At 48.8% G+C, this 17,061-nt stretch overlaps 1 pseudogene; it reads left to right on the forward strand.

Annotated features, from left to right (window-relative positions):
- LOC148505651 (uncharacterized) overlaps positions 1-17,061 on the forward strand; it is a 79,031-nt pseudogene that overhangs the window by 9,031 nt on the left and 52,939 nt on the right.

Genomic DNA, 17,061 nt, shown 5'->3' on the forward strand with positions numbered 1-17,061 from the left:
GAGTCTGGGAGTGTCACAGTGACATCACTATTATCTCTATCACTAACACAGGGACCTGACTGGGGAGGTGAGGGAGTCTGGGAGTGTCACAGTGACATCGCTATAATCTCTATTACTAACACAGGGACCTGACTGGGGAGGTGAGGGAGTCTGGGAGTGTCACAGTGACATCACTCATCTCTATTACTAACACTGGGGAGGTTAGGGAGTCTGGGAGTGTCACAGTGACATCACTATAATCTCTATTACTAACACAGGGACCTGACTGGGGAGGTGAGGGAGTCTGGGAGTGTCACAGTGACATCACTATTATCTCTATTACTAACACAGGGACCTGACTGGGGAGGTGAGGGAGTCTGGGACTGTCACAGTGACATCACTCTTATCTCTATTACTAACACAGGGACCTGACTGGGGAGGTGAGGGAGTCTGGGACTGTCACAGTGACATCACTATTATCTCTATTACTAACACAGGGACCTGACTGGGGAGGTGAGGGAGTCTGGGACTGTCACAGTGACATCACTATTATCTCTATTACTAACACAGGGACCTGACTGGGGAGGTGAGGGGGTCTGGGAGTGTCACAGTGACATCACTATTATCTCTATTACTAACACAGGAACCTGACTGGGGAGGTGAGGGAGTCTGGGAGTGTCACAGTGACATCACTCATCTCTATTACTAACACTGGGGAGGTTAGGGAGTCTGGGAGTGTCACAGTGACATCACTATAATCTCTATTACTAACACAGGGACCTGACTGGGGAGGTGAGGGAGTCTGGGAGTGTCACAGTGACATCACTATTATCTCTATTACTAACACAGGGACCTGACTGGGGAGGTGAGGGGGTCTGGGAGTGCCACAGTGACATCACTATTATCTCTATTACAAACACAGGGACCTGACTGGGGAGGTGAGGGGGTCTGGGACTGTCACAGTGACATCACTATTATCTCTATTACTAACACAGGGACCTGACTGGGGAGGTGAGGGAGTCTGGGAGTGTCACAGTGACATCACTATTATCTCTATTACTAACACAGGGACCTGACTGGGGAGGTGAGGGAGTCTGGGAGTGTCACAGTGACATCACTATTATCTCTATTACTAACACAGGGACCTGACTGGGGAGGTGAGGGGGTCTGGGACTGTCACAGTGACATCACTATTATCTCTATTACTAACACAGGGACCTGACTGGGGAGGTGAGGGAGTCTGGGACTGTCACAGTGACATCACTATTATCTCTATTACTAACACAGGGACCTGACTGGGGAGGTGAGGGAGTCTGGGAGTGTCACAGTGACATCACTATTATCTCTATTACTAACACAGGGACCTGACTGGGGAGGTGAGGGAGTCTGGGAGTGTCACAGTGACATCACTATTATCTCTATTACTAACACAGGGACCTGACTGGGGAGGTGAGGGAGTGTCACAGTGACATCACTCATCTCTATTACTAACACTGGGGAGGTTAGGGAGTCTGGGAGTGTCACAGTGACATCACTATAATCTCTATTACTAACACAGGGACCTGACTGGGGAGGTGAGGGAGTCTGGGAGTGTCACAGTGACATCACTATTATCTCTATTACTAACACAGGGACCTGACTGGGGAGGTGAGGGGGTCTGGGAGTGCCACAGTGACATCACTATTATCTCTATTACTAACACAGGGACCTGACTGGGGAGGTGAGGGGGTCTGGGACTGTCACAGTGACATCACTATTATCTCTATTACTAACACAGGGACCTGACTGGGGAGGTGAGGGAGTCTGGGACTGTCGCAGTGACATCACTATTATCTCTATTACTAACACAGGGACCTGACTGGGGAGGTGAGGGGGTCTGGGACTGTCACAGTGACATCACTATTATCTCTATTACTAACACAGGGACCTGACTGGGGAGGTGAGGGAGTCTGGGACTGTCGCAGTGACATCGCTATTATCTCTATTACTAACACAGGGACCTGACTGGGGAGGTGAGGGAGTCTGGGAGTGTCACAGTGACATCGCTATTATCTCTATTACTAACACAGGGACCTGACTGGGGAGGTGAGGGAGTCTGGGAGTGTCACAGTGACATCGCTATTATCTCTATTACTAACACAGGGACCTGACTGGGGAGGTGAGGGAGTCTGGGAGTGTCACAGTGACATCACTATTATCTCTATTACTAACACAGGGACCTGACTGGGGAGGTGAGGGAGTCTGGGACTGTCACAGTGACATCACTATTATCTCTATTACTAACACAGGGACCTGACTGGGGAGGTGAGGGAGTCTGGGAGTGTCACAGTGACATCACTATTATCTCTATTACTAACACAGGGACCTGACTGGGGAGGTGAGGGAGTCTGGGAGTGTCACAGTGACATCACTATTATCTCTATTACTAACACAGGGACCTGACTGGGGAGGTGAGGGAGTCTGGGAGTGTCACAGTGACATCACTATTATCTCTATCACTAACACAGGGACCTGACTGGGGAGGTGAGGGAGTCTGGGAGTGTCACAGTGACATCGCTATAATCTCTATTACTAACACAGGGACCTGACTGGGGAGGTGAGGGAGTCTGGGAGTGTCACAGTGACATCACTCATCTCTATTACTAACACTGGGGAGGTTAGGGAGTCTGGGAGTGTCACAGTGACATCACTATAATCTCTATTACTAACACAGGAACCTGACTGGGGAGGTGAGGGAGTCTGGGAGTGTCACAGTGACATCACTCATCTCTATTACTAACACTGGGGAGGTTAGGGAGTCTGGGAGTGTCACAGTGACATCACTATAATCTCTATTACTAACACAGGGACCTGACTGGGGAGGTGAGGGAGTCTGGGAGTGTCACAGTGACATCACTATTATCTCTATTACTAACACAGGGACCTGACTGGGAAGGTGAGGGGGTCTGGGAGTGTCACAGCGACATTACTATTATCTCTATTACTAACACAGGGACCTGACTGGGGGGGTGAGGGAGTCTGGGAGTGTCACAGTGACATCACTATTATCTCTATTACTAACACAGGGACCTGACTGGGGAGGTGAGGGAGTCTGGGAGTGTCACAGTGACATCACTCTTATCTCTATTACTAACACAGGGACCTGACTGGGGAGGTGAGGGAGTCTGGGAGTGTCACAGTGACATCACTATTATCTCTATTACTAACACAGGGACCTGACTGGGGAGGTGAGGGAGTCTGGGAGTGTCACAGTGACATCACTATTATCTCTATTACTAACACAGGGACCTGACTGGGGAGGTGAGGGAGTCTGGGAGTGTCACAGTGACATCACTATTCTCTCTATCACTAACACAGGGACCTGACTGGGGAGGTGAGGGAGTCTGGGAGTGTCACAGTGACATCGCTATAATCTCTATTACTAACACAGGGACCTAACTGGGGAGGTGAGGGAGTCTGGGAGTGTCACAGTGACATCACTCATCTCTATTACTAACACTGGGGAGGTTAGGGAGTCTGGGAGTGTCACAGTGACATCACTATAATCTCTATTACTAACACAGGGACCTGACTGGGGAGGTGAGGGAGTCTGGGAGTGTCACAGTGACATCACTGTTATCTCTATTACTAACACAGGGACCTGACTGGGGAGGTGAGGGAGTCTGGGACTGTCACAGTGACATCACTATTATCTCTATTACTAACACAGGGACCTGACTGGGGAGGTGAGGGAGTCTGGGACTGTCACAGTGACATCACTATTATCTCTATTACTAACACAGGGACCTGACTGGGGAGGTGAGGGGGTCTGGGAGTGTCACAGTGACATCACTATTATCTCTATTACTAACACAGGAACCTGACTGGGGAGGTGAGGGAGTCTGGGAGTGTCACAGTGACATCACTCATCTCTATTACTAACACTGGGGAGGTTAGGGAGTCTGGGAGTGTCACAGTGACATCACTATAATCTCTATTACTAACACAGGGACCTGACTGGGGAGGTGAGGGAGTCTGGGAGTGTCACAGTGACATCACTATTATCTCTATTACTAACACAGGGACCTGACTGGGGAGGTGAGGGGGTCTGGGAGTGCCACAGTGACATCACTATTATCTCTATTACTAACACAGGGACCTGACTGGGGAGGTGAGGGGGTCTGGGACTGTCACAGTGACATCACTATTATCTCTATTACTAACACAGGGACCTGACTGGGGAGGTGAGGGAGTCTGGGAGTGTCACAGTGACATCACTATTATCTCTATTACTAACACAGGGACCTGACTGGGGAGGTGAGGGAGTCTGGGAGTGTCACAGTGACATCACTATTATCTCTATTACTAACACAGGGACCTGACTGGGGAGGTGAGGGGGTCTGGGACTGTCACAGTGACATCACTATTATCTCTATTACTAACACAGGGACCTGACTGGGGAGGTGAGGGAGTCTGGGACTGTCACAGTGACATCACTATTATCTCTATTACTAACACAGGGACCTGACTGGGGAGGTGAGGGAGTCTGGGAGTGTCACAGTGACATCACTATTATCTCTATTACTAACACAGGGACCTGACTGGGGAGGTGAGGGAGTCTGGGAGTGTCACAGTGACATCACTATTATCTCTATTACTAACACAGGGACCTGACTGGGGTGGTGAGGGAGTCTGGGAGTGTCACAGTGACATCACTCATCTCTATTACTAACACTGGGGAGGTTAGGGAGTCTGGGAGTGTCACAGTGACATCACTATAATCTCTATTACTAACACAGGGACCTGACTGGGGAGGTGAGGGAGTCTGGGAGTGTCACAGTGACATCACTATTATCTCTATTACTAACACAGGGACCTGACTGGGGAGGTGAGGGGGTCTGGGAGTGCCACAGTGACATCACTATTATCTCTATTACTAACACAGGGACCTGACTGGGGAGGTGAGGGGGTCTGGGACTGTCACAGTGACATCACTATTATCTCTATTACTAACACAGGGACCTGACTGGGGAGGTGAGGGAGTCTGGGACTGTCGCAGTGACATCACTATTATCTCTATTACTAACACAGGGACCTGACTGGGGAGGTGAGGGGGTCTGGGACTGTCACAGTGACATCACTATTATCTCTATTACTAACACAGGGACCTGACTGGGGAGGTGAGGGAGTCTGGGACTGTCGCAGTGACATCACTATTATCTCTATTACTAACACAGGGACCTGACTGGGGAGGTGAGGGAGTCTGGGAGTGTCACAGTGACATCACTATTATCTCTATTACTAACACAGGGACCTGACTGGGGAGGTGAGGGAGTCTGGGAGTGTCACAGTTACATCGCTATTATCTCTATTACTAAGACAGGGACCTGACTGGGGAGGTGAGGGAGTCTGGGAGTGTCACAGTGACATCACTATTATCTCTATTACTAACACAGGGACCTGACTGGGGAGGTGAGGGAGTCTGGGACTGTCACAGTGACATCACTATTATCTCTATTACTAACACAGGGACCTGACTGGGGAGGTGAGGGAGTCTGGGAGTGTCACAGTGACATCACTATTATCTCTATTACTAACACAGGGACCTGACTGGGGAGGTGAGGGAGTCTGGGAGTGTCACAGTGACATCACTATTATCTCTATTACTAACACAGGGACCTGACTGGGGAGGTGAGGGAGTCTGGGAGTGTCACAGTGACATCACTATTATCTCTATCACTAACACAGGGACCTGACTGGGGAGGTGAGGGAGTCTGGGAGTGTCACAGTGACATCGCTATAATCTCTATTACTAACACAGGGACCTGACTGGGGAGGTGAGGGAGTCTGGGAGTGTCACAGTGACATCACTCATCTCTATTACTAACACTGGGGAGGTTAAGGAGTCTGGGAGTGTCACAGTGACATCACTATAATCTCTATTACTAACACAGGAACCTGACTGGGGAGGTGAGGGAGTCTGGGAGTGTCACAGTGACATCACTCATCTCTATTACTAACACTGGGGAGGTTAGGGAGTCTGGGAGTGTCACAGTGACATCACTATAATCTCTATTACTAACACAGGGACCTTACTGGGGAGGTGAGGGAGTCTGGGAGTGTCACAGTGACATCACTATTATCTCTATTACTAACACAGGGACCTGACTGGGGAGGTGAGGGAGTCTGGGAGTGTCACAGTGACATCGCTATTATCTCTATTACTAACACAGGGACCTGACTGGGGAGGTGAGGGAGTCTGGGAGTGTCACAGTGACATCGCTATTATCTCTATTACTAACACAGGGACCTGACTGGGGAGGTGAGGGAGTCTGGGAGTGTCACAGTGACATCGCTCTTATCTCTATTACTAACACAGGGACCTGACTGGGGAGGTGAGGGAGTCTGGGAGTGTCACAGTGACATCGCTCTTATCTCTATTACTAACACAGGGACCTGACTGGGGAGGTGAGGGAGTCTGGGAGTGTCACAGTGACATCGCTCTTATCTCTATTACTAACACAGGGACCTGACTGGGGAGGTGAGGGAGTGTGGGAGTGTCACAGTGACATCGCTATTATCTCTATCACTAACACAGGGACCTGACTGGGGAGGTGAGGGAGTCTGGGAGTGTCACAGTGACATCGCTATTATCTCTATCACTAACACAGGGACCTGACTGGGGAGGTGAGGGAGTCTGGGAGTGTCACAGTGACATCACTCTTATCTCTAGTACTAACACAGGGACCTGACTGGGGAGGTGAGGGAGTCTGGGAGTGTCACAGTGACATCACTCTTATCTCTAGTACTAACACAGGGACCTGACTGGGGAGGTGAGGGAGTCTGGGAGTGTCACAGTGACATCACTATTATCTCTATTACTAACACAGGGACCTGACTGGGGAGGTGAGGGAGTCTGGGAGTGTCACAGTGACATCACTCTTATCTCTATTACTAACACAGGGACCTGACTGGGGAGGTGAGGGAGTCTGGGAGTGTCACAGTGACATCGCTATTATCTCTATTACTAACACAGGGACCTGACTGGGGAGGTGAGGGAGTCTGGGAGTGTCACAGTGACATCACTATTATCTCTATTACTAACACAGGGATATGACTTGGGAGGTGTGTCACAGTGACATCGCTCTTATCTCTATTACTAACACAGGGACCTGACTGGGGAGGTGAGGGAGTCTGGGAGTGTCACAGTGACATCGCTCTTATCTCTATTACTAACACAGGGACCTGACTGGGGAGATGAGGGAGTCTGGGAGTGTCACAGTGACATCGCTATTATCTCTATTACTAACACAGGGACCTGACTGGGGAGGTGAGGGAGTCTGGGAGTGTCACAGTGACATCACTCTTATCTCTATTACTAACACAGGGACCTGACTGGGGGGGTGAGGGAGTCTGGGGGTGTCACAGTGACATCACTATTATCTCTATTACTAACACAGGGACCTGACTGGGGAGGTGAGGGAGTCTGGGAGTGTCACAGTGACATCACTATTATCTCTATTACTAACACAGGGTCCTGACTGGGGAGGTGAGGGAGTCTGGGAGTGTCACAGTGACATCACTCTTATCTCTATTACTAACACAGGGACCTGACTGGGGGGGTGAGGGAGTCTGGGGGTGTCACAGTGACATCACTATTATCTCTATTACTAACACAGGGACCTGACTGGGGGGGTGAGGGAGTCTGGGGGTGTCACAGTGACATCACTATTATCTCTATTACTAACACAGGGACCTGACTGGGGAGGTGAGGGAGTCTGGGAGTGTCACAGTGACGTCACTATTATCTCTATTACTAACACAGGGACCTGACTGGGGAGGTGAGGGAGTCTGGGAGTGTCACAGTGACGTCACTATTATCTCTATTACTAACACAGGGACCTGACTGGGGATGTGAGGGAGTCTGGGAGTGTCACAGTGACATCGCTATTATCTCTATTACTAACACAGGGACCTGACTGGGGAGGTGAGGGAGTCTGGGAGTGTCACAGTGACATCACTATTATCTCTATTACTAACACAGGGATATGACTTGGGAGGTGTGTCACAGTGACATCGCTCTTATCTCTATTACTAACACAGGGACCTGACTGGGGAGGTGAGGGAGTCTGGGAGTGTCACAGTGACATCGCTATTATCTCTATTACTAACACAGGGACCTGACTGGGGAGGTGAGGGAGTCTGGGAGTGTCACAGTGACATCGCTATTATCTCTATTACTAACACAGGGACCTGACTGGGGAGGTGAGGGAGTCTGGGAGTGTCACAGTGACATCACTCTTATCTCTATTACTAACACAGGGACCTGACTGGGGAGGTGAGGGAGTCTGGGAGTGTCACAGTGACATCACTCTTATCTCTATTACTAACACAGGGACCTGACTGGGGGGGTGAGGGAGTCTGGGGGTGTCACAGTGACATCACTATTATCTCTATTACTAACACAGGGACCTGACTGGGGAGGTGAGGGAGTCTGGGAGTGTCACAGTGACATCGCTATTATCTCTATTACTAACACAGGGACCTGACTGGGGAGGTGAGGGAGTCTGGGAGTGTCACAGTGACATCGCTATTATCTCTATTACTAACACAGGGACCTGACTGGGGAGGTGAGGGAGTCTGGGAGTGTCACAGTGACATCACTCTTATCTCTATTACTAACACAGGGACCTGACTGGGGGGGTGAGGGAGTCTGGGGGTGTCACAGTGACATCACTATTATCTCTATTACTAACACAGGGACCTGAATGGGGAGGTGAGGGAGTCTGGGAGTGTCACAGTGACATCACTATTATCTCTATTACTAACACAGGGACCTGACTGGGGAGGTGAGGGAGTCTGGGAGTGTCACAGTGACGTCACTATTATCTCTATTACTAACACAGGGACCTGACTGGGGATGTGAGGGAGTCTGGGAGTGTCACAGTGACATCACTCTTATCTCTATTACTAACACAGGGTCCTGACTGGGGAGGTGAGGGAGTCTGGGAGTGTCACAGTGACATCACTCTTATCTCTATTACTAACACAGGGACCTGACTGGGGGGGTGAGGGAGTCTGGGGGTGTCACAGTGACATCACTATTATCTCTATTACTAACACAGGGACCTGACTGGGGAGGTGAGGGAGTCTGGGAGTGTCACAGTGACGTCACTATTATCTCTATTACTAACACAGGGACCTGACTGGGGAGGTGAGGGAGTCTGGGAGTGTCACAGTGACGTCACTATTATCTCTATTACTAACACAGGGACCTGACTGGGGATGTGAGGGAGTCTGGGAGTGTCACAGTGACATCGCTATTATCTCTATTACTAACACAGGGACCTGACTGGGGAGGTGAGGGAGTCTGGGAGTGTCACAGTGACATCGCTATTATCTCTATTACTAACACAGGGACCTGACTGGGGAGGTGAGGGAGTCTGGGAGTGTCACAGTGACATCGCTCTTATCTCTATTACTAACACAGGGACCTGACTGGGGGGGTGAGGGAGTCTGGGGGTGTCACAGTGACATCACTATTATCTCTATTACTAACACAGGGACCTGACTGGGGGGGTGAGGGAGTCTGGGGGTGTCACAGTGACGTCACTATTATCTCTATTACTAACACAGGGACCTGACTGGGGAGGTGAGGGAGTCTGGGAGTGTCACAGTGACGTCACTATTATCTCTATTACTAACACAGGGACCTGACTGGGGATGTGAGGGAGTCTGGGAGTGTCACAGTGACATCGCTATTATCTCTATTACTAACACAGGGACCTGACTGGGGAGGTGAGGGAGTCTGGGAGTGTCACAGTGACATCGCTATTATCTCTATTACTAACACAGGGACCTGACTGGGGAGGTGAGGGAGTCTGGGAGTGTCACAGTGACATCGCTCTTATCTCTATTACTAACACAGGGATATGACTTGGGAGGTGTGTCACAGTGACATCGCTCTTATCTCTATTACTAACACAGGGACCTGACTGGGGAGGTGAGGGAGTGTGGGAGTGTCACAGTGACATCGCTATTATCTCTATCACTAACACAGGGACCTGACTGGGGAGGTGAGGGAGTCTGGGAGTGTCACAGTGACATCGCTATTATCTCTATTACTAACACAGGGACCTGACTGGGGAGGTGAGGGAGTCTGGGAGTGTCACAGTGACATCGCTCTTATCTCTATTACTAACACAGGGATATGACTTGGGAGGTGTGTCACAGTGACATCGCTCTTATCTCTATTACTAACACAGGGACCTGACTGGGGAGGTGAGGGAGTGTGGGAGTGTCACAGTGACATCGCTATTATCTCTATCACTAACACAGGGACCTGACTGGGGAGGTGAGGGAGTCTGGGAGTGTCACAGTGACATCGCTATTATCTCTATCACTAACACAGGGACCTGACTGGGGAGGTGAGGGAGTCTGGGGGTGTCACAGTGACGTCACTATTATCTCTATTACTAACACAGGGACCTGACTGGGGAGGTGAGGGAGTCTGGGAGTGTCACAGTGACGTCACTATTATCTCTATTACTAACACAGGGACCTGACTGGGGATGTGAGGGAGTCTGGGAGTGTCACAGTGACATCGCTATTATCTCTATTACTAACACAGGGACCTGACTGGGGAGGATCGCTCTTATGTCAATATTATTCAGATTTAACATGGCAGGAGCTACAGATGTGTCCCCACATTCAAACATACGCAAATCGCGCCAAATAGCCCTGTTTAGTGTGCCACGGACTTTGCTACTTAGCCACGTCAAAACACTAATCATAAGGGTACATATCGCATCTGGATCCTGAAGATGATCTAGCAGCTCTGTTCTATGAAATTTTGTGATATTTTACCGATGACGGCTGTCCCCCTTTTTTACTGATCATTAGAATATTATTATGTGCAGGATTACATAGTAGTGAAGACAACTGGAGAGCAAGTGACACCCAGCAGCCATCCCTGTGTGTCAGGAGGACTGAGCAGGACCCAGTGCCCCATCACGGTGCCTCCACCTCACTCACTGATACATGAGAGACACAATGACCAGAAGATCCTGGAACTCACCAACAAGATCATTCAGCTGCTGACTGGAGAGGTGACTGCTGGGAATGGGACATTATACAGTAACACCAGGGGATGTGTCTGGGTGATGACTGGAGAGGTGACTGCTGGGAATGGGACATTATACAGTAACACCAGGGGATGTGTCTGGGTGATGACTGGAGAGGTGACTGCTGGGAATGGGACATTATACAGAACACCAGGGGATGTGTCTGGGTGGTGACTGGAGAGGTGACTGCTGGGAATGGGATATTATACAGTAACACCAGGGGATGTGTCTGGGTGATGACTGGAGAGATGACTGCTGGGAATGGGACATTATACAGTAACACCAGGGGCTGTGTCTGGGTGATGACTGGAGAGGTGACTGCTGGGAATGGGACATTATACAGTAACACCAGGGGATGTGTCTGGGTGATGACTGGAGAGGTGACTGCTGGGAATGGGACATTATACAGTAACACCGGGGGATGTGTCTGGGTGATAACTGGAGAGGTAACTGCTGGGAATGGGACATTATACAGTAACACCAGGGGCTGTGTCTGGGTGATGCCTGGAGAGGTAACTGCTGGGAATGGGACATTATACAGTAACACCAGGGAATGTGTCTGGGTGATGACTGGAGAGGTGACTGCTGGGAATGGGACACTATACAGTAACACCAGGGGATGTGTCTGGGTGATGACTGGAGAGGTGACTGCTAGGAGTGGGACATTATACAGTAACACCAGGGGATGTGTCTGGGTGATAACTGGAGAGGTAACTGCTGGGAATGGGACATTATACAGTAACACCAGGGGATGTGTTTGGGTGATGACTGGAGAGGTAACTGCTGGGAATGGGACATTATATAGTAACACCAGGGGATGTGTCTGGGTGATGACTGTATCATTGTGTCTGTCAGGTTCCTATAAGGTGTGAGGACGTCACTATCTATTTCTCCATGGAGGAGTGGGAGTATATAGAGGGACACAGGGGTCTGTACAAGGACGTGATGATGGAGAATCACTGGCCCCTCACATCACTGGGTAAGTGGAGAATTAATGACAGTCCTGTCTGTGTATATAGGAGATGTCTGTAAATACATTGTTATATATATATGCACATTGTGAGTGTGATGGATCTGTCAGGAACGACTTTGCTGAGCAGCATATCCACAGTTTGTGTCCGGTTAGTTGGAGATAGATCGGGATGGTAAATATTGGTCCATCATAAAATAATTTGAACAAATAAAACAATTAGGAGGCTATACGGTATCATTAAGGGGATGTACTTTGTCATTATGGTACTGTGTTGGAATTTGGTGGTTATATATGGAGGTATGTTGGGGCAGTAACTGGTCGAGGTTGCATGTTGGGTTGTAATGCTGCCCATATAACACAATAGGCTGGGCCCACTCTCTCCACCCCAGTGCTAACTGCACCTACAGACCAAAGCTCTGCCCCCTCAGTCTGGGCAGTAGCACCCCAGGATCAATTATCCTGGGTTGAAATTTTACAATAAAGAGGTATACAGTAACAGAAAACAAACCAAGGGAATGCTGAATACCATTACAATAAGGCACCAACTAATACAGCAATGCAAATGGGACACAGGCAACCAGAACGCAAAAAAAACAAAAACAAACACAGATGCGGTACAGGCAAACTACCGAAAGACCCATAGTAGAGCCAGGAACGAGCTAGGTCGGGTTAGATGCCAGGCTTCTGCCATTAGGGGGGTGAGAATGGGAACAGATAGGAGTATAAAGGTCATTGGCAGCAGCTTCGGATCGCTAAAGCCCGGCCCAGATGTCATGGCCTTTGTGCAGGGTTCTGGGGATCCTCTGGATATCAAACCAGGTGGTGGGTGTTATTTCTAGGGTACTGCTCCTGCAGATGGGTACTGCCTGCCAACCTCTCCATAAAAGCTGGAACCAACTTCCGCACGTCTGGCATTGGGCTTTATTAGGCAGTGGATTGCACACCGGGAACCTCACCCTGTCAGTCTCATTAGCTAGGAAAACATTTAAGAAATTGTATATGCGTATTAACACCATAGAGATTAGATCTCCAGTTATTGACATGAGAGGGCCCTGGGCGAGTTTCATTTTGTTCATAGTGCCCTTTACCCGGCTCCCTGAAATATTATATATAAGTTGCCCTTATTTTGGGGCTGGGGGTGTTCTGGGCAGCACCACAGATGGTTGACTTGGTTTCTCCTGGTATTAATATAGTGTTCATTCTAGCACCCTGCACCTGTCACCACCCGTGCAGTTCCTCTTTCCTGCCTGGGGTGTCGCTCTCTGCTCTGGTGCTTCTAGCACACTCAGCTGGTCCAACAAACTGCTGAGATACAGACCAGAGTGTCTTTTTTTTGTTTTTGATTTATAAACTGGGCACAGACTGAGCGATATATTGGGCGTTCATTCAAATGCCGATATATCGCCAGCGGGTCGGTGGGTGTGTAGCCCCGATATGTGGTATGTTGATGTTCTATAGTCTCCTTTGGCCTCAGACTTTGCTAGTTTTTGGAAATCCTTGACGGCCAGGTAGGAAATTATCCCCACCTCTAGCATTTCTTCATCCTCCTTTTAGATCATGATGGGCACTCGTGGCACTGCCCCGTATATGGGATGCTGAATGGACCAGATGAAGTGGAAATATGGAGCCTCCAGTAGCCCATTCTGTAGATTGGTCATTTGGAGATGAATCTGTACCTGCACAAAGTCCTTCATATGCCAGCAAATATGGGAGCTAATTTGCTCCAGAGGCTTCAATATGGGGGACAACCTACACCCATCAGTCCCACTTTCCTGCCAAGTTAGGCTTCTAGACTATGGATGTGGTAGCTTCAAAGCATCTAGTGTCAATGTAGAATGGATTTCCCCTTGTTATTGGATGTATTTTCCAGACCAAGTTGCCTGTAGTATGTTGATGCGAATAGAAAGTAAACACAGGACTTTTTGTACTATTGGCCCACTCAGAGTCCATTTGTCCCTACAGAGGCTACGTATATCCTATTTTTCACAGAGGGTTTGCATTCATTTCCCTTATCTTTGGGGAATATTGGTCAATTACCACTTCCTGGTGTAATCCCACTTGGCTAAACACATCCTTAAGGACTTGTTCTGTGTGTTTGATTTCTATAGATGACAGTACTGCACCGTCTCTGTATTGGGTGGCAAAATCTACCGTGGTATGGATGAACGTCTTCCCTATGGCTAGGCTGGATTACAGAGCTCTCTGAAAAGGCTCATGTATGATGACCATAGGTTAGGGAAGAACCTTGCAGTGAAGACCACTGTCCTTTTAACACCCACCCCAATCTGCCCTAAAAAGCTTTACATGTTGGGTTATTTAAGGACAGAAAAATGCTCTGCTGCAGATGGGCACTTGTCTTTCATATGCCTGGGTGACCTTCTACCAGGATATCACTAACCATGTGTCTAGGTAAAATAGGGACGTTTCTCCCATATTATCCAGGCTTTGTGGTAATTGGGTCTGACCAGTCCACTTTACTGTGGAGGAGACTATTCTAGGGTAGGGTTGGTCCGTTGGGCGTCCATGTATTCTAGGGTAGGTTTGGTCCGTTGGACGTCCATGTATTCTAGGGTAGGTTTGGTCCGTTGGGCGTCCATGTATTCTAGGGTAGGTTTGGTCCGTTGGGCGTCCATTTATTCTAGGGTAGGTTTGGTCCATTGGGCGTCCATGTATTCTAGGGTAGGTTTGGTCCGTTGGGCGTCCATGTATTCTAGGGTAGGTTTGGTCCGTTGGGCGTCCATGTATTCTAGGGTAGGTTTGGTCCATTGGGCGTCCATGTATTCTAGGGTAGGTTTGGTCCATTGGGCGTCCATTTATTCTAGGGTAGGGTTGTTCTGTTGGGGATCCATGTATTCTAGAGTAGGGTTGCTCCGTTGGGCATCCATGAATTCAGCTTGTACCACTTTCTTTGAAACTACCCCAGTGTTGGTATGAGAGCTACCCGCTACAAGGTTGTCACTTGAGGTTTAAAGTACCTGTGCTGGAACTGCAGAGGAAGTTGTCTGAGAAACAGTGATCAGTAGGGGTGGCCATCGGTGTGGTTACCTTCAAAGACGATATAGCTATTGGCCATCGATGGTTTCCAACTATGCACTGGATGACCATCGATGATTTCACCAACCGATGGTCATCCCTGTTCTTTGACTGACTGGCCTTTGGGCCAATCAGAACATGGGGGCATGGCTTCGGGAGTGTTAGGTGCGGAGCTATACTCAGTGTCCGGCACCTTGTAAAAAAAAAAACACATTGGGCTATGCTATGCCATCGATGGAGGGAAACCATCTGCTTCTCCCACATTGATCGTACAAGCATTCAACATCGGCCATATACTATCGATGATTATGAATCATCAATGGTTGATGATTCAGTGACCAGTGCTTCTTGGTCGGTCTGGCTGCAAGTTGCTGCATTGACAACAATGGCTATACCAGGACCCAGGTCGTTCCCCAGAATCACGTGTGGGTAGACCTTCCAGGATTCACACCTCCACAGAGCCCTGATTGTGAATCTAAACCAGCATATAATAAGGGTCATGGAAATCTCCTTCCTGATTATTGCAATCAAGATCATCTAGTTTCAGAGCACTTGAGACTTTTAGACCAAAAGTCAAGGGAACCAAAGCATTCAAAGCGCCAGAGTACCTGAGTCTCTCTCCTTTTTTTTTTTCACACACACTCAAGATGAAAATTTGCGCACATGTTTCTTGCTGTTCCTCTCCCGACTTCTGCGGCAACTTTGCCTTGGCGTTCTTCCACCATTTCACCGACTGAAACCTCGTTAGAACTTTCACTTCATGTGGACAGTCCAGTTTCATTGCCCCCCGATTCCTGGTCATATTATGGAAGCGCATTGGTCACTGTGTTGGAAAGCCACTGTGGACATGATGGATTTTACTCCTGGAGAAGGGCACCAGCTCTTTGGGCAATTTCTCTGGATGTGCCACCATAGCTGCATGGGAAGCAGGTGTGATGTTCAGATAAGTCCTTAGTCTGGACTGGGCTACAGAGAAACTGGAGCTAACATTGGGCATGGAAGCACTGGAAAGAACGGGTTGTAGTCCAAATGTTCTCATTCAGAATGACAACACGGACATAATGTCGACTTCACAGATTTAGGGTTAGGATTAGGCTGCGTTTTTAGGGTAGGGTTAGGGCTATTGCAATAGAAAATGTTATGTCGACATGTCGACTGTCGAGATGCACAATATCGACATTCTTAGTATGTCAACATGCCATGTTTGTGCCGACATTCAGACCGCGGCAACCGTTTGAATGTCCACATTTTGTACCACACCTGGAAAGGACTAATTCAATTTCTGGTCACTGATCATATTATAGCCACTGCCCAGAAGGCTCTCCACCCTCCTAGTTGGATTTTTTGCAAAACAAATTGATACTTATTGGCTAATCCCATAGCCTGCAGGCACCATGGCGTCAAGTGAGCTATAAATTTCCAGCATGTGGCATCCTTGTCTCTAGCCAATTACATTCATAGAAATAAAACTCTACCATACACTAAAGTGCCAAAATTCATGAGCTAGCAGTATGCAAAGGTAATGGTAGGTGGTGCCACTGTACTGTGATATCTTGCAAATGCCCAGACCTGCATCAGTTGTAATGTGAAATCTCATGAGTCAGGTTGAACATCGGATAGGCTGCTAATGGCAAGGCAATGTGAATTATCAGGTTAGAGTTCGAATAGGGCATGATAGTGGGTGCCAGGCGGATGGGACATTCCATTTCCAAAGTTGTGCAGACATTCAACATTCCTAAATCTACGGTGTCACGTGTGTACCGGGAATACCTCATGGAAGGCATTACTGCCCACGTGGACAGCGCAGTGACCGACCATGCTTAATGATCGTGACTAGCGGCATCTGGCCAGAATTGCCCGTGGAAACAGATAAACGACACTGGCTCAAATCCCATCCACAGCCAATGCAGGAGGTACCAGAAGCATATCCAGCAGTTCGGTGCAGTGCTCTTTAGCTTTCATGGGAGATGGGAA

The sequence above is a fragment of the Taudactylus pleione genome, unplaced genomic scaffold (assembly GCF_031769625.1).
Source record: "Taudactylus pleione unplaced genomic scaffold, aTauple2 ptg000445l, whole genome shotgun sequence".
NCBI lineage: Eukaryota > Metazoa > Chordata > Amphibia > Anura > Myobatrachidae > Taudactylus > Taudactylus pleione.